Source organism: Schistocerca piceifrons, chromosome 2 (assembly GCF_021461385.2).
Source record: "Schistocerca piceifrons isolate TAMUIC-IGC-003096 chromosome 2, iqSchPice1.1, whole genome shotgun sequence".
Lineage (NCBI taxonomy): Eukaryota > Metazoa > Arthropoda > Insecta > Orthoptera > Acrididae > Schistocerca > Schistocerca piceifrons.
The window spans coordinates 19,462,484-19,481,316 of NC_060139.1; the positions used below are offsets into that span (position 1 = coordinate 19,462,484).

The window sequence follows — 18,833 nt, forward strand, 5'->3', positions numbered from 1 at the left end:
AAGTCAGAGGGTGTCAGATCCGTTGACCGTGGAGCCCAGCTGAGACATGCTATGTCACCAGCTACTTGACGACCAATCCAACGGTTCGATAGAGTTTCATTAAGATGTTCACGCACTTGGCGACTCCAGTGAGGGGTTGCCCCGTCTTGTTGAAAAATGAAGTTGTCTTCGAGCAGCCTCGGAAACAACCAGTTTTGTAACATAGCGAGATACTGCTGACCGTTAACCGCGTTTCCATCAAAGAAGAATGAATCCTTTCTTCCAAGAGTGCTAAATCTGCAAGGTTCGCAGGAGAGCTTCTGTGAAGTTTGGAAGGTAGGAGACGAGGTGCTGGCGGAATTAAAGCTGTGAGGACGGGGCGTGAGTCGTGCACGGGTAGCTCAGTTGGTAGAGCACTTGCCCGCGAAAGGCAAAGGTCCCGAGTTCGAGTCTCGGTCCGGCACACAATTTTAATCTGCCAGGAAGTTTCATCGTAAATTAAGATTGCAGTAGAAACTGGACGATCTAGATTGGACTGTAGATCAATGGGAGAGTCGCCTGGCCGGATGAATCACGCTTCTTGTTACATCAGTATGATGGTAGTGTCCGGATACACGGTCATTCAGGCAAACCGTTGTGACCGAGGGCACCATGACAGCTCAGCTGCGGATTACATTCCTTCATGCTTGATGTCTTCCCAAAAGGCGGATAGCTCCCTATGGGAGAATCCGCCCATTGGGAAGTCAGAATCCCGTTGCAGTAGTTTGAAGAGCATGAGGTGTTAGCCCTAGCATTACCAACGGGGGGGCCTCGTAGGCCCACTGACTCAGTTTTTCTATGTTGTATCCACACCCTTTGATATATGAACTTGAAAGCAAAGGTAATTGTTCGTTATTGAATGTACTATTGAGTCATTACAGAATTTCGGAATAAAAATGTAATTAAAATTCATTTACTTGATTTAATTCTCTGTGGGCCTTAGAAGCCCACCCGTTGGTAATAGCAAGGAAAGATTTACGAGGTTGAGTCTCTCGTTTCAAATTTTTACCGTGAAACGAATTTTGGCATTGTTGCCTTCAGACATATTATTATGAAGCGGACCATTGTTATTTTCAGTGTTTCTGCTGCTGTTGAACCAGCAACATGATTAGACATCGTTTACGTGATAGTTCCATTGAAAGAGTGCTAGAAGAAGTTTTGAACGAATCAGATTTAGAGGAAAGTGAAGTGGATGATGATGTGGAAGAAATTAGAACTGATTCATCGTCTGAGAATGAAGATGAGGTTGAAGCCAATCCACCAGATGATAAAGTGTACGAGAGTATATTACGAAGCCATCTCGACAATATCGGCGTTCTGTACAAAATATAGTGCGAGAAAGAATGGGGCTAGGACAACAAGGAAGAATTGCGTCTCCGAAAGAGGCTATAGAGCTCTTTTTTACACCTCAAATTATGAATCTAATAAAACTACACTCAAATGAAGAGGCTTCTCGACTAGGTATTCAGCACACAGATGAAGATGAGTTATTTTGTTATATAGGACTCTTGCTAATCATGGGTTCAAATCATGACAATAAGATACTTGTCCAAGATTTATGGTCTTTGCTTCAGGGCCGACAAGTGTAGTATGGATCAATGAGTCGGACCCGATTTTTCGAATTGACTAAAATATTGAGGTTTGATGATAAGAACACAAGAGAAATTCGTCGCCAGACAGACAAGTTTGCTCCAATGAGGGAAATTTTTGAAAGCTTCAATTCTTCACTTCCATTGTATTTCATTCCTGGTCTACATACAACAGTGGATGAGATGTTGTCTTTGTTCCGTGGTCGCTGTCCATTCAAGGTGTTTCTAAAAGAAAAACCTGGAAAATACGGCATTCTAATTCGAATGCTGTCTGATTCTGAGACTAGATATGTGATCAGCATGGACATCTATACAGGCAAGTCAGGAAATAGACAGCATTCAAATGGACCGATGGAAATTGTAAAGAGACTAATAAAACCTATTGAAAAATCAGGCCGTAATGTTACCACAGATCGGTACTATACTTCAGTGGAGCTTGCTGAGGCTCTATGGAATGATTTTCACCTCACACTTGTTGGCACCCTACAGTCTAACAGACGACACATACCTGAAGAGCTGAAGACTACAACTGGCCGCAGTTTACACTCTTCCATCTTTGCTTATACTGACCCTCAGACACAGAGGCCACCAGTTACTCTTGCATCAACGCTAGCCCGCGAGAAGCCAAAACGACTGCTGTTGAAGCTTTCAACTTATCACTCAGAAGGGGTGTTGAATGAAGACTCAAAAAAGACTAACATAAATCTTTTTTATAATTCTACAAAGGGAGGCGTGGACACCATAGACCAGATGGCAAGACACTACAGCACAAAGAGAGGAACAAGAAGATGGCCATTGTCCCTCTTCTACACACTCATTGACATAGCAGCAATAAATGCATATTCACTCTTCCTCCTCAACTTTCCGAATTGGAAAAAGAATTTGCTAAACCGCAGAAGAGTTTTTATCACTAACTTAGGTCTCGAACTAATAAGATCTCAAGTAGATAAACGGGCACAAAATTTGTATGGACTTCAGAAGCCAGTAATAATGGCAATGGAAAGCATCACACAACGGAAGCTCAGCTGCTCTGTAGAACCATCATCCTCAACAGCAGAACCAGGAACACGTGGACGGTGCCACCTATGCTGCCAAGAAGCTGCATCTAAAAAGATCAAGTACAACAAGCTGGGAAAGTCAACTGTTACCTGCTCTCAGTGCCACAAACACGTCTGTGGGAAACACTGCAGGAAGACAGTGTTGTGTGAAAAATGCGTTGCAGAATGAGACAGTAAATTTTGTTTGCTTCATGTAGTGTATCGAATTAAAAAAGTCGTTTTTATAAGAAAACACTATTTTGAAACATTATTCCAAAAAATATATAAACTGAATCTCGTGATTTGTTCATTTTATTCCTATTATAATAACATCTTTTATTATCCAGTATACAAAAACAATGTCTAAGCATTTTGAATTGTTATTAGAGGTATCAGAAGTAAATAAACTTGATTTATGATAAAATAAATTGTGGTATTCTTTATGGGCCTTTGAGGCCCCCCCGTTGGTATTACACGTAACAAAAAATACGTTGGTAAAGCTAGGGTTAGTGTTTCGCCCACAAAACTCTCCTGGTGTGATCCCTTTTTGCAGATGTCAAGTAATTTTAATTGGTCTGTAATCACGCACAGAAATCACAAAAAAAAACAGTATGCGGTTGAAATTCTAGTTACAATTTATAGTAAAATACTTGAGAAACTGAAAATATTTAATGCTCTTTACCTAACGTAACGCAAAATCAGAACCTTGACGGAATCGTAGTTACGCCGTTAAGCTTGCTTGCACATACTGTCATCTCTTATCGCCATCATAGCCGTAACTATTTATATTATCACCATTACGATGTGACAAATAGTAAAGTTTTCACGTCATGGTGATACGACTGGAGGTGAGAAATTTAGTAATGATATCTTATTCTATAATATCTAACTTTCGTATTTTGGACTTTTTTCACCCTCCCGCAACTTTTCCTCGTACTTCTGCAAAATTTACGTAAACAGCTCTCGAATGAAGAGCTCGTCGAGGTGTCTTTCAGAACTCCAGCAGTGAATGCCTCATTTCATCTGCTACGAGGGCCCTTACCGCTGAACGGCGTCTAGAGGACAGGAGGGAGCAGTTGACGCGAGGTCTCGTCACTGCGTCCCGCACACAAGTCTCTCTCGCCTTTATACATCCTGCCACCGGTCTTTGTTCGAATGTGACGCTAGTTCCATTTGCAAAATTTCTCTACATTCTAAGAAGCGGTAGTCCAAACTGAAGCATTCAGAGCTCTCCATAACGTGTCTCCTAATGCTTTAACCGAAGAGCTCAGTTACAGTTTCGAGTGCTCGCATTTCCCTTGTGCAGATTTTACTAAGTACATAACCAAATCATGGAAAGTACAAGTAAATAAAAATATCATGTGTGTCGTACCAGTTACCGTAATGTTTCTGTCGAACTCAGCACCATAAAGTCGCAAACATTCAGTCCACATCTGCGAGAATATCGGTCACACCACTTTGTCAGTAATGTATAAGAAACCCTAACACTTGACGAAGAATGTAATAATATATATTCCAAACACGTCAGATTGTGACAGGTATCTATATTTGCGAAGCGTCCGTGTAGTGTCAGAATAGTGAAATACCGACGCGAATTGTTTGAAAATGAAGGGAACAACGCAGAATTCGATCTCAGTAACAATGTGTTATAATTCTGGCAAAACTTAGGAACACCCAAGCCAAAACTGATATTACAGCTTTTCTTAGAAAATATGATGAATAAAGGCAAACCTAACTTTATACGATTTGTATATTTAAGGAAAGATTTTAACAATGTTGATCGGAACACACTCATTGAAACAGGCAGGAATAAAATGCAGGGCTTATCTACAGCTTCTGCAGAAGGCCAGGAAAGGGAAGCAGAAGTTGAGAAGAAACTGAGACAGGTTTGTAGGTTATCCCCGAAGTTTCAAAATCTGTACATTGAGCAAGCAGGAAAGAAAGTCAAGACGAAAATTAGAAAGCCCGAAAGAAATATTAAGTTACCCGATGAAATGGTAATTTTGTCAGAAACATTAACGAAATGGATACTGTCATGTAAAGTTGTTATAAGATGAACAACAACAAACCTAAGACAAAGGTAATGCAATGTAGACGTATAAAATCAAGCTATGGTGAGTTAATTAGATAAAGAAATGACACTACAATATAGTAGACGAGATTTATTACTTTTGGCAGTGAAATAACTGACGGCCAAAGCAGGGATGATGTAAGACTACCTTTACTGAAAAACAGAACTCTGTTAACATCGAATTTACAGTTAAATATTAGAAAGTATCCTTTAAAGAAATTTTTCTAGAGTGTAGCCTTGTGCGGAAGTGAAACTGGTGAGACAAGAAGACAACAGAAGATTTTGAAATGTAAAGCTGCAGGAAGACCAAAAATGCAGAAGACTTAATCTTTTACACTTAAACTTCATAATAGCGCTAGCGATGTGAAAACTAGTCTTTTTAAATTCCGATTACAGTGTCGCCTGTATATTCTGATATAGAATAGCCTTAGCTACTCTACTTTTGAACATTAACATTACCTACATAAATTACCTTTGATATGTGTGATAGCAATCTAAGCTGAATCTTACTACAAACAATCAAGACGTAGAAAGTTCGACTATTTGTAACTGATCAGTAACATGTAAAGTGGCTTCCTCATGAAACAATCACACACAATGGCTAGCTGTAGCATGCTTAACTGTGTCGTGTTAGAAAAATGCATCTACTAAATTATATGAAAATTTTGGAAATAGAAACAGTTTATAATTTCAACACAGAAAGTTGGATTATGCCCTTCAATGGTTTCTGACCTTGAAACGGATAAGTCAGCTCCGCTCTGATTGCATTCTGCAGGTATATCAAGTGCCGAACTCCATAATCCTGAAATGAATCACTGCACAGCGACTTGCCTTGGTTTAGGCTGCTTTTGCAAATAGGAGGAATTGCTATGTTTTCAAAAATGCAGCTAGCTGGCTCCGCAATAGTGTAAAGTGTGATAGCGCTGCAAAGTTTCAATTTCCATTCAAACAGTGAGGATAAGCTTCAGCGAAATATCTGAAGACGAATAAAGTGTGATTTTGAAATTATATTAAAATCCTCTTAGTAACACGGAAGTGAATCGTACTGACATCAACTTTGATTTCATCCCAGCTTTGTCATACACCACAAAAATTTACTCATACAAATAATATTTAAATTACGTAAAATTTTCTCTTTGCTTTGCTACTGAAATACTTTTAATTGAAAGTGGGGCTGTGGAATAACAATTAAGATATCCTGGATTTTTCATTGTTTAATAATTAAAACTGATAATTCGCCCTGGATACAAAACGTAGATTCAATAAACCGTATTGTAGCCTTCACTCTGCGAGGCTGTACCCAAAAAAACCGGAATAACATTGTAATGAGCGAAGCTTGTGTACTACGCATTTCAGCAGTTACGTGTGTGTAGCGCAACTCATTGGCGCTTGTGTTGTCGACCTGGTTTGTTCTGTTCATTTGCAGCGATTGTTATTGCTAGCGCTGTTTTGTTCTTGTTTTTTATGATAGCAAGTTTAAGCGAGCAACGTGTAGCTGTGCAATTTTGTTGGCCGGCCGGTGTGGCCGAGCGGTTCTAGGCGCTTCAGTCTGGCACCGCGCGACCGCTACGGTCGCAGGTTCGAATCCTGCCTCGGGCATGGATGTGTGTGATGTCCTTAGGTTAACTAGGTTTAAGTAGTTTTAAGTTCTAGGGGACTGATGACCTCAGATGTTAAGTCCCATAGTGCTCAGAACCATTTGAACCATTTTTTTGAAATTTTGTTTTGTACTCGGTACAAATGCTGCTGAAACTGCTTTAATGTCGAAAACAGGTTACCAAGATGACGGAATGGGAAAAACACGAGTGTACAAGTGGTTTGCACGATTTAAAAATGTCGACATGTCGACTGATAACAAACCTCGTCCTGGACGTCCATCAGTTAGCAGAATCGACGAAAATATTGAAAAATTTAGAGAGCTGGTGTTCACAGACAGTCGACAGACAATTGGTCAACTGTCAGAGATTCAGCGTAAACTGTCAGAGATTCAGCTTAAATTTTAAAGGAACTTGTCGACTGGATAGGAGTGACCCATGAGGAAACTCCTCAGTTTCCATTTGAGCGCCCGTTTGGAATTATTGTGGTAGCTTATTGAAAATGGATGCTGCAGTATACTGCATGCCTTTCTGCACAAGAGTCAAGGAAGTACGATCCAATTGTAGACTGGATTTCTGCCTGGTATTAACTGGGGGAAAGCTGCTAGTTCTTCGGAATAACCTGATATGGTTAACAAAAAGCGACAGTAAAGGATATATACACTACTGGCCTTCAAAATTGCTACACCGAGAAGAAATGCAGATGATAAAAAGGTATTCATTGGACAAATATATTATACTAGAGCTGATATGTGATTACATTTTCACGCAATTTGGGTGCATAGATCCTGAGAAAACAGTACCCAGAACAACCACCTCCGGCCATAATAACGGCCTCGATACGCCTGGGCATTGAGTCAAACAGAGCTTGGATGGCGTGTATAGGTGCAGCTGCCCATGCAGCTTAAACACGATACCACAGTTGATCAAGAGTAGTGACTGGCGTATTGTGACGAGCCAGTTGCTCGGCCACCATTGACCAGACGTTTTCACTTGGTGAGAGATCTGGAGAATGTGCTGGCCAGGGCAGCAATCGAACATTTTCTTTATCCAGAAAGGCCTGTACAGGACCTGCAATATGCAGTGGTGCATTACCCTGTTGAAATGTAGGGTTTCGCAGGGATCGAATGAAGGGTAGAGCCACGGGTCGTAACACATGTGAAATATAACGTCCACTGTTCAAAGCGCCGTCAATGCGAACAAGAGGTGACCGAGACGTGTAACCAATGGCACCCCACACCGTCACGCCGGGTGATACGCCAGTTTAGCGATGACAAATACACGCTTCCAATGTGCGTTCACCGCGATGTCGCCAAACATGGATGCGACCATCATGAAGCTGTAAACAGAACCTGGATTCATCCGAAAAAACGACGTTTTGCCATTCGTGCACCCAGGTTCATCGTTGAGTACACCATCGTAGGCGCTCCTATGATGCAGCGTCAAGGGAAACCGCAACCATGGTCTCTGAGCTGATAGTCCATGCTGCTGCAAACGTAGTCGAACTGTTCGTGAAGATGGTTGTTGTCTTGCAAACGTCCTCATCTGATGACTCGGGGATCAAGACGTGGCTGCAAGATCCGTTACAGCCATGCGGATAAGATGCCTGTCATCTCGACTGCTAGTGATACGAGGCCGATGAGATCCAGCACGGCGTTCCGTATTACCCTCCTGAACCCACCGATTCCATATGCTGCTAACAGTCATTGGATCTCGACCAACGCGAGCAGCAATGTCGCGATACGATAAACCACAATCGGGATAGGCTACAATCCGACCTTTATCAAAGTCGGAAACGTGATGGTACGCATTTCTCCTCCTTACACGAGGCATCACAACAACGTTTCACCAGGCAACGCTGATCAACTGCTGTTTGTGTATGAGAAATCGGTTGTAAACTTTCCTCGTGTCAGCACGTTGTAGGTGTCGTCACCGGCGCAACCTTGTGTGAATACTCTGAAAAGCTAATCATTTGCATATCACAGCATCTTCTTCTCGTCGGTTAAATTTCTCGTCTGTAGCACGTCATCTTCGTGGTGTAGGAAGTTTAATGGCCAGTAGTGTGTATATTGAGAGGCCAATGTCAGAATACACGGACTCATGAACAGGGTTCGACAAGAGGATCGCCAACTTTCACCGCTTATTGCCCGAAGCGCCAGCTTCTGAGCTTTGAGAATGGGAAGAGCTATCCCAAAATTTAACAACATAAATCATAAGAGAATGAAAATAAAAAGTAGACCTCTTTCCGTGTCGAACTATCACCTATTACAGATACCGTTCGAATATTAAAAATGGCAGTGTTAAGTCTTTGAACAAGATCCTGAATGTGGGCTTTCCACGGCAGTGTACCATCTATCTGAACACCTAGAAAGATGAACCGTTCAGTTTCACTAATTATATGCCCATTCTGAGAAATTAAAACGTCGGGTTTTCTTGAGTTGTGTGTTACAAACTGTAAAAACTGAGTATTTCTGTGATTTAGCGTTGGTTTATTTTCTACAAGTGGGTTATATTGGAGCTCGGTTCAACGAATTTTGACGGAAGATTTCTTCCACCCCGACAACGCACCTGCACACACAGCCATCTTTGTTAGGCACTTTTGGGGTTCCGCTGACCTACCCCCCACCCCCTCACTCGTCTGATGTGGCTGCGTGCGACTTTTTCCTATTTCCACACATGAAAAGGGGCATAAACGGACGCCGATTTGACAACACTGAAGAAGTCAAGGAAAATAAAAGGAAGGAGCTGTCAGTCAGTTCTAAAGACGGCAACACAAAATATTTCGAACAGTGGAAGCTCCAGTGGAACAAATGTATTAGTTGAAATGGAGAGTATTTTGAAAGGGGTAATGTTGTTTTGTAAAAAAAATGAAAGCAAAAATGTTCAAATCTGTATGAACTCCTAAGGGACCAAACTGCTTAGGTCATCGGTCCCTTGACTTACACACTACTTAAAGTTACTTATGCTGAGAATAATACGTACACCCATGGCCGAGGGAGGACTCGAACCTCAAGCGGGAGGGATTTGAAAACATATAGCTTTTGAAAAATAATACCGGTTTCTTGAATACCCTCTGGTATAGCATTTATTCTGCTAGCATTTGTAGCGAATAAAGCTCAGTGCATATTACCGTTTTTCAAATGTGTCGTCTCACTTCAAAATCATCTAAAAAATCCGTCCCTTATATTCAGTCGCACCCTAGGGAGAACTTCAAATAAAATTCATTTATTGTATGGCATGTCCGTCATCAAAGCTCCTCAATCCCTCTCTCTCTCTCTTTCTCTCTCTCTCTCTCTCTCTCTCTCTCTCTCTCTCTCTCTCTGTCACTCCCTCACTCACTTTCGCTCTTTCTCTCTCAGCAGCCGACTCTCACTCACTCGAACTCTGCTAATATTACAACCTCTGTTATATATATATGTATCACTCATGAATTCAGCAATCCAAAGACTGACGTAGTGACAAAAATTTCAAACGAACTGACATTTCTCATGAAATATGCACTGTTCAAGATGTTATCGGTAGATCTGAAAACTAAGAAATTAATCGAACTGGGGAGAAAAGAAATTCATGGCACAACTTTATTAAGGGAGCGGATAGGTTGACAGGAAACATCCTGCAGCATCAGTTTTCAGTTTGATACTGAACGGAACTGTAGAGAGTACAAGGCTTGAATACAGTAAGCAGGTTCAAGCGAATTTACGAATATGTTGTAGTTGCTATGCAAAGGTGATGAGGCTTCCACAAGGCGGGCTAGCTTGGGGAGCTGCATCAAACCAAAGTGGAGAAAATAATAACACAGAAATTATGGTAATTGAGTCTCCCGTTGCTTCTTGATAGAACAGTTTCATAATTATAAATGGTTAAAATTAATTTTTTTATATCTTACAGTTTTAATTTGCGTCGTTAAGTGGTTTGCGGCTTACAAGGTCATCACCAGACTGAATGTCCTTGTACGCCAAAAACACGTTGACGAAATAAATTAGTTCTGTAGAACATCCGTAATGTGGTGCTTTCCATTTGTAACATAAACGCTGTTGTCAGTTTGTCAGGGAGAGTCCTTGGGGAAAATATTTTCTTAATGCTGAACCTGGAATGATAAATAGTTTCGGTTTTCTCTTCATACAAGAAGATAAACATCGTTCCCCGTTAGCTCCACCACGATCTCAATAACCACAACCCCGCGTTACTATCATAAAATGAACTATTTTTGCATCAACAGTACAAATGAGATACACGAATCTTCTTTTACAGACTAATTTCTGTTCCATCCTTAAGCTGTATGTGCATGCAGAGAGACTTTACTTATTGCAGACAATCCACTGTCGTTTACTCTGTCTTGTAACATCTACCTCTCAATTAAAGGATAACCAAGCAAGTACATTCAGTGTTCGTCTATATGAGCCTCTGTATGAGTAGGCGGGTAACTGGTTGCCAAATCCATACATTTTCCTGATGAACCAGCTGATACGCCTGATCTGACCAGAAGGTAAGGCAATAGCCAGATGTGACGAACTTTAGAAAACGTACCATGGTCCGATTTCAGTGCATACAAATTACCCGCTGTCGCACATTTTCCGTCTTAGCAGCGACCGTACTTAAGTACAAAAATTAACAGTTCACTACGTCCTCCGCTTGCCCTTTGTAAAACTGGCCGGACGACCATTGTTACAATTCTGTACTTCACATGTTTGAAAATGCACGGCTTCGAGCTTCTGACTGAGACAGTATAGTCTCACTCAACGGCAGATAGTTCTCCTGTCCTTTGCATTTTTCACGTGTCTGGCGCTATTAACGTCAGTACGAGACTGCAGTTTCACGGTGAAGTTAGTTACATGTTCCATGGATCATTTGCATGGCAGGACGTCACATCGTAAATCAACCTACCCAAGACCCGTAATACATTACAACAATAGAAATTCTTCTGCGGAATAGAAGGAATTGCCAAAGGGAATCTTTCAGTTTCTTTTCTTGTTTTTTTTTTTTTTTTTTTTTTTGGAAATTTTAATTTGTTCTCTGTCATTCACTAAGTTATTAGAGATTTTAGTTGTAGCATTGTGCACTCCTTTTTGTGCTAAAACCAATCTTACTGTGGGCTAATGAAAGTCTTTTGTGGTTAGGTATATCCTTATCCACTGCTTGGCTATTACCATTAATCCCATTAAAATTTCAATTTATCGAGGGTAATACTGTGATCGTTCAGTCAAATGCCTTAGGTAGGTGGCTGAAAATAGCAACTGGTGGTATTTTAATATTTAATGCTTGTAAACTTTGCTGAATGAACGTTCTGGTTCTCAGTGGGGCAACTCATCTTACATCCAAACAGAGATTTGGTGAGCGTATAATTGTTATTTATGTGAGAAACTATTCTAGAAAACATCACTTTCTCAAAAATTTTGGAAAATGATGTCAGCAGTGAAACAGGTCAGTATTGATTGACATCTTCCTTTTTTTTTAAAGTGAGCGATTAATAATGGCTTATGTGGTGTGACCGCAAGGCAGCACACTTGCTCGGTTGTAGGCTTTAAATCGATCGCGGTCCGTCAGTACACATCGGACCCGCGAGTCGCCACTGTCGATGCTAGCAGACCGAGCGCCGCCACTCGGCTGGCCTTACGAGACAAGTTAGCGCACTGGCCAGTTCTACAGCCGACGTTTATAGGAATGGTTCACTTGTTATAGCTTCAGAGGTCTCATTTGCAGGACGGTAGTTAGCATAGTCTTCAGCCCGGCGCCACATACATTTTATGCATTGACAATTGATCTATATTCGTGAAGCAATAATAATGGTAAAGAAGTATTCGGAGTTCAGTCTATAACGGCACTTGTAAATATTATTGTACAAAGTCAGGATCGACGTTCACCACTGATGCTGAATTAAAGCCAAGTATTTAATGGTATTCCTGTCTTCTAAATTTCTAATCACCTAAGATGTTCCAGGTACATCCCGTCAAGTGTAGCTCATTGATCCTCACGTCAACCTACGTGATCAACGCGTGCAATTAGTGGCCACACCTGTTGATCAGACTAAGAGTCAAATTGTGTGACTCAACCGGGTCACCCTTTTTCCATGAGGGCCATAGTTCCGCCTCATACATAACAGCTTATTTCAGTCTCTCTTGAAAAATGCCTTGAGTTCGTCATGCATTATATATTTCAGATAAGAGAGGGCTTATTATATGTGAACAAATCTTTATATACATTGGTAACGATGGTAACATCGACAGTTCAGTACATATTTAACAACATATTACGACGTAATAAGTGTCGTACTCATCGGATCTTGTGGTACTCTCGCAGTCAAAAGGCTGCATTTTGACGACGACACGTACTCATGTCGGATAAAGAAATATTGTATGACTGTGAATCCCAACCATGAGAAGTTAATCTTCATAGATAGTTCAAAATTTCCCGGTGGGGATCTGTATACAGTTAAATTAAAAGTCGACTATTTTTCAGAATTAATTCACAAACACACATTTCCATGTGTTGATCACTAAAAAGCCTATTTCTCTTAATGTTCTTGAACTACCGTTCTGTCTTAATATATCTGACAACTCCCCCTTAGTCCGTCTAAGTTCTATATGAGTAAGCTGCTAGAGTTCGATCTCTTATATATCACGTATCTTACCCAGTGGTTATGTGGTTCGCAGATACCCACAGGACGTCTGTCTTTTCCGAGCTCTAAATTTTCGAAACAGGTAAGAAGATATTCTACGTTATTACTCAATCCTGTAATACCTTAATGAAATAGGTTCACATTAGTTTCGTTTGCATCCTTTAGCATTTTGTGGGGATTTTTTTAATTATAACCTAAAAAAAGTTACCTCTAGCAGCAGTAACTACAAGCATCTTGGTCTGTCTGATGACAGTCCCCTATACGTGTTCTGCAAGAATCTCAGCCAAAGTATCTTCCCTGATGAAGTGTTTATTACGAAATCTGTCGCAGCCGCAGTGCATGCGTTTCCCTCTCCTGTTCAAGTGTAGGCAATGTCTAGTAAGTTCCAATCTCCCAGCTGTAGCAACAGGGACTACACTCACAAGAGACCTCATATCAGTCAGCAACAGTTTGCTAAACTCAGTGTTCAAACGACTCACACTACTGCAAACCCAGATCTGGTCATGGCGCTGCAGGGTTCCACAAACCTCACATTTGCCCGTGTAGTTGCATATCCTATTTCATTCAGGTTAACCCTATTACCGTAATTATCGTCTTTAGCCAGGCTGTTCTATGCTCCACTTACTACAATAACCTGATCGTCATTGACAAAATCTTTGGACAATTTGCCTATGTCCTCTGTCACCTTCACAATACCTAGGACACGGTACCCTGATCCTAATTTGTTCTGTGCCATCTGACATACACCTCTCTCATGGCGACCATCTAGCAGCGAGATTCCTTTTTTCTGCTCTGTTTTGGTACCACGTATGTTTTCTTTGCTAGAGGTCTGCTGCATCCTTCTCTGACTTAAAACAGTATGAGCTCTTCCCTCCTACTTCATGTTGCAAGTCATATTTGTATGACTCTGTAAGTTCAGATGTAGACAAAGTTGAAGAGCTGTTCCCATTTCGTCCGTTCCTCTGCTACCTTTACCCAGTTGTTCCAAACTCCTTCCATCCGCCCCCCCCCCCCTCCCCCATCTAGTTCAAACTTCTAATTTAGCCTGACGGACACAAGTATTTGCCTCCTGTTGAGCAATAATATTGTCGTTCTTCTAGTGCCAACAGATCCACGGATGAGCCTCATTGAGTTCTCCATTCAGTTACCCACTACAGTGACCCAAGTGAAATTCTTACCCTTCCTACCCACAGTCTACACATTCCTCTCTCTCCTTGAGTATCTTACTACAAAATCCATACTTTTCACACCCTGTAACAAATCACACGATTAAAAGTAGAATAAGTCACCTAAATACTTTACACTACACGAACTTCCGTTACTTATGAGGCAAAAAAATTTGGCGTACAGATTAGCACTTCATGTTAATGATATGATATAAAAAGTTAATTATTTCCGCTTACAACAAGAACTCAGCATATATTTAACTGCAATAACTGTTAGTTACCAGAATGAGATTTCCACTCTCCAACGGAGTGTGGGCTGATATGAAACTTCCCGGCAGATTAAAACTGTGTGCCGGACCGAGACTCGAACTCGGGACCTTTGCCTTTCGCGGGCAAGTGCTCTACCAACTGAGCTACCCGAGCACTACTCAAGCCCCGACCCACTTCCGGAAGTATAGCTATGAGGGCGGGGCGGGAGTCGTGCTTGGGCAGCTCAGTTCGTAGAGCACTTGCCCGTGAAAGGCAAAGGTTCCGAGTTCGAGTCTCGGTCCGGCACACAGTTTTAATCTGCCAGGAAGTTTCAACTGTTAATTAATTTGACCATAATAGAACGTAACTTTTGTTATAACTTTAAAGTAGGTAAAGTGTAAGAAACAAACTGCTACTTTCCGGCGATATGAACTTAATAATGAATGGGCGTGCCCTACTTAAATTGCTGCAAAGAAAGAATTACAAGGGCTCTGAGCACTATGGGACTTAGCATCTGAGGTCGTCAGTCCCCGAATTACAAGGGATTCTCTAAGTTAACTGCACCGAAACGTGACCTAAAATTCGATTACAACCAAAGCCTCACGATATTTTCGAGCTTTTTTGGAATAATGCGTGAAGAGAAGTGGCAGTTTTAATTGTAAGTTTGAAAACACACTAATGTACTTATACCATGAGTAATTTGTACTACATCTACATCTACGTGATTACTCTGCTATTCACAATAAAGTGCCCGGCAGAGGATTCAGTGACCCACCTTCAAGCTGCCTCTCTACCGTTCCGTTCTCGAGCGGCGCGAGGGAAAAACGAGCACTTAAATTTTTCTGTACGAGCCATGATTTCTCTTATTTTATTGTGATGATCATTTCTGCCTATGTAGGTGAGGGCCAACAGAATGTTTTCGCAATCGGAGGAGAATACTGGTGATTGAAATTTCATGTGAAGATCCCGTCGCAACGAAAAACTCCTTTGTTGTAATGATTGGCACTCCAATTCACGTATCATGTCTTTGGCACCATCTCCCCTACTTCGTGATAATACAAAACGAACTGCCTTTCTTTGTACTTTTTCGATGTCATCCGTCATTCCCATCTTGTGCGGATCCCAGACCGCACAGCAATATTCCAGAATAGGGCGGGCAAGCGTGGTGTAAGCAGTCTCTTTAGTAGACTTGTTCCACCTTTTAAGTGTTCTGCCAATGAATCGCAGTCTTTGGTTTGCTCTACCCACAAATTATCTATGTGATAGTTCCAATTTAGGGTATTGGAATTGTAATCCCGAAGTATTTAGTTGAATTTACAGCCTTTAGAATTGTGTGACTTACCGTGTAATCGAAATTTACCGGATTTCTTTTACTACTCATGTGAATAACTTAACACTTTTCTTTATTCAGGGTCAACTGCCACTTTTCACACCATACACGTATTTTATCTAAATCATTATGCAATTCGTTTTGGTCATCTTTACAAGACGGTTAATGACAGCACCAGCTGCAAACAATCTAAGACGGCTGCTGAGATTGTCTACTATGTCGTTAATATAGATCAGGAATAATAGAGGGCCTATAACACTTCCTTGGGGAACGCCGGATATTAATTCTGTTTTACTCGACGACTTTCTGTCTGTTACTACGAACTGTGACCATTCTGACAGGAAATCACGAATCGAGTCGCACAACTGAGGCGATATTCCATAGGCACGCAGTTTGGTTAGAAGACACTTGTGAGGAATGGTGTCGAAAGCCTTCTGGAAAACTAAAAACAAGGAATCAATTTGAGATCCTCTGTCAATAGCACTCATTACTTCATGCGTATAAAGAGCTATTTGTGTTTCGTACGAACGATATTTCCTGAATCCCTGCTGACTATGTGTCAATACATCGTTTTCGTCGAGGTACTTCATAATGTTCGAATACCGTATATGTTCGAGAACCCTACTGCACTTCCTATTTTGGGTATTGGTGTGACTTGAGCAATTTTCCAGTCTTTAGTTACGGATCTTTCCGTGAGCGGTTGTATATAATGGCTAAATATGGAGCTATTGTATCACCATACTCTCATAGGAACCTGACTGGTATACAATCTCGTTCGGAAGCCTTCCTTTTATTAAGTGATTTAAGCGGCTTTGCGACACCGAGGATATCTGTTTCTATGTTTGTCATCTTGGCAGCTGTTCTTAATCGGAATTCAGGAATATTTACTTCGTCTTCTTAACTAGTTGTTATTACAATCTAAATAACTAAACTTCATGAGACACCAAAAAATCGCAATTTCTATCTGTCGCAGTGCTGCCACCTACATACCAAGTGCGACTTACATTATTCTCTGATCCTCCAAAAGTGCTATCACTTCGACGTGGCGACTACAGCGATACCCAAGTGTGCGACATCCCAGGTGACTAACAGACGTTTGTTGCGATTCTGGTAATAAGATTTTTCTGTTGAATCTTTCCTGCCAAGTAATGTGGCCGCTAATGTTTGTTGATACAGCAGTCTTTGTAGAAAGGGTACTGCAGGCGTATATCTTTCAAAATATCATTGACAATATCTTAGAAAAACTATGTAAGCATTGTGTGTTTGCAAATCAGTTACCAATAATCCATGCAATTTATCTTATTCATCTTAAACTAGGTATTAATTAGGAATTATGTGGTAATACTAATTCTATAGCGATATACCGGTGCGCGCAGACTATTTCTACTTATCTTGGTCAGGTAACTTCCCTCTCTTCCAGCCTGCCCCTCCCCCTCTTCCTTCCACTCACGTCCTCCAAAAAGGTACAGCTGGTTAATTCACAATCTTCTAATGTCAGGCTAGTTACTAGTTGCAGAAGCCGTGTAATTGGTCATCCATCTTGCAGATGTACCCAAAATTTCCAGTCAGGAAGCTCTATATCCAAATGAAAGCAAACGTTTGGTTTGCAAGTATAATTACACCATGTCTTCATCATGATACATGGCAAGAGTACCTTTCTACCTCTGCGTGGAAGCCAACAGAATAGGCACATCTGGACAAATTTTGGGTTATATTCCAGGAAAATGACTATCAAATTCTGCAGTCCTATGATTAAAATACTTGCATTCTAGAAGTGCAGCGTTTGATTCAAGTTTGTCAATGCCAATGCTTATGAGAGTTTTCCACAGTTTCTTTAGACATACAGTAGTGACTGATGGGTGGTCTTAATTCCTGCTTCTCCAAGTGAGATCAGTCTTCGACAGTGATAACATCTTTTTAGACATGGATATTAAACTGATCCGACTGCTGTGTGAGGATAAGCAGAGGATGCTAGAGGCGTTTATTGGATTTGAAAGTAGAAATTGGTCCAGTTTGGCGGAAGCCCTGAGAAGTTTTCCTCTTGCTCATTAAACGAATCAGGAGGGATATGCATTAAATCCCTCTGTAATCGTACTGGCTCCAGAGTGGAAGACGTTTTTCAGTTTTTATCTTCAATAACTCCCTCTAGTAGCATGGAAGTTGTAGGCCTTCAAATAAAATGATGTGGTGTGGTGATGTGACCCTCAACTACGTACCAACACTCTGTGTTGAAATATTAAAAGTTTTGGCTGGTTTCGTTGTCTAGGCGTTGGGATACGTAGTTGCCGCATTACAGGCCAAATACTGCTGAGTCTACAGTATACAAGATGAATATACACATGAATCGAATGGTGGAAGGTTCCTATGGCTCGGCAATTGCGAATTTTGAATGAATGTACCTTTATAAATGAAAGATTGCAATTAAATAAAATCTGCAGGTGCTATTCTTAGCGACTTTAATTGATAAGTACAATAGTAGACGTACCTCTCAGAATGCCATTTATTACTAAAAAAGACTTATTGGTGTCGATGGTCCAACAATTAAATAAAAGCCGGCCGGTGTGGCCGTGCGGTTCTAGGCGCTTCAGTCTGGAACCGCGTGACCGCTACGGTCGCAGGTTCGAATCCTGCCTCGGGTGTGGATGTGTGTGATGTTCTTAGGTTAGTTAGGTTTAAGTAGTTTTAAGTTCTAGGGGACTGATGACCAGAGATGTTAAGTCCCATAGTGCTCAGAGCCATTTGAACCATTTTTTGAATTAAATAAAATATAAGTAGAATAACAGGGAAACAATAGATTCCCTCTTCACATAATTAGTTATGGGCAAAAACACAACTCGCGAGATATTCACTTCTAAACGCACACTACGTCTTCACTGCAGAAGCCACAGAAATCTCACAAGTGCACAAGTCGGCACTACGAAGTATTTCTGTCTCCCCGCAACCACAGGCAAACTGCTCCACACTCTCCAAGTCTTTCCCACGACTGTGTGCGTCCGTCGCGCCGCACTGTCCAGGACCCTCTCTGTCCTCTACTGTACTGCCATTTAATGAGCGCTGTGATTGGCTCCCACCCTGTCTCCAAGCCAACGCACACACGCAAACATAATGAAACACATTTGAGGTACTGGATTTACATTTAAATAACTTTAAATTAAATAAATA

General features: G+C 41.2%; 2 non-coding genes across 2 annotated transcripts; one reads left to right on the forward strand and one right to left on the reverse strand.

Moving 5' to 3' along the window:
* The first annotated feature begins 368 nt into the window (after positions 1-368).
* Trnas-cga lies at positions 369-443 on the forward strand. Its single transcript has one exon. It is a non-coding gene; the product is annotated as a tRNA-Ser (tRNA).
* Positions 444-14,441: 13,998 nt separating this feature from the next.
* Positions 14,442-14,516, reverse strand: Trnas-cga. Its single transcript has one exon. It is a non-coding gene; the product is annotated as a tRNA-Ser (tRNA).
* Positions 14,517-18,833: the final 4,317 nt, after the last annotated feature.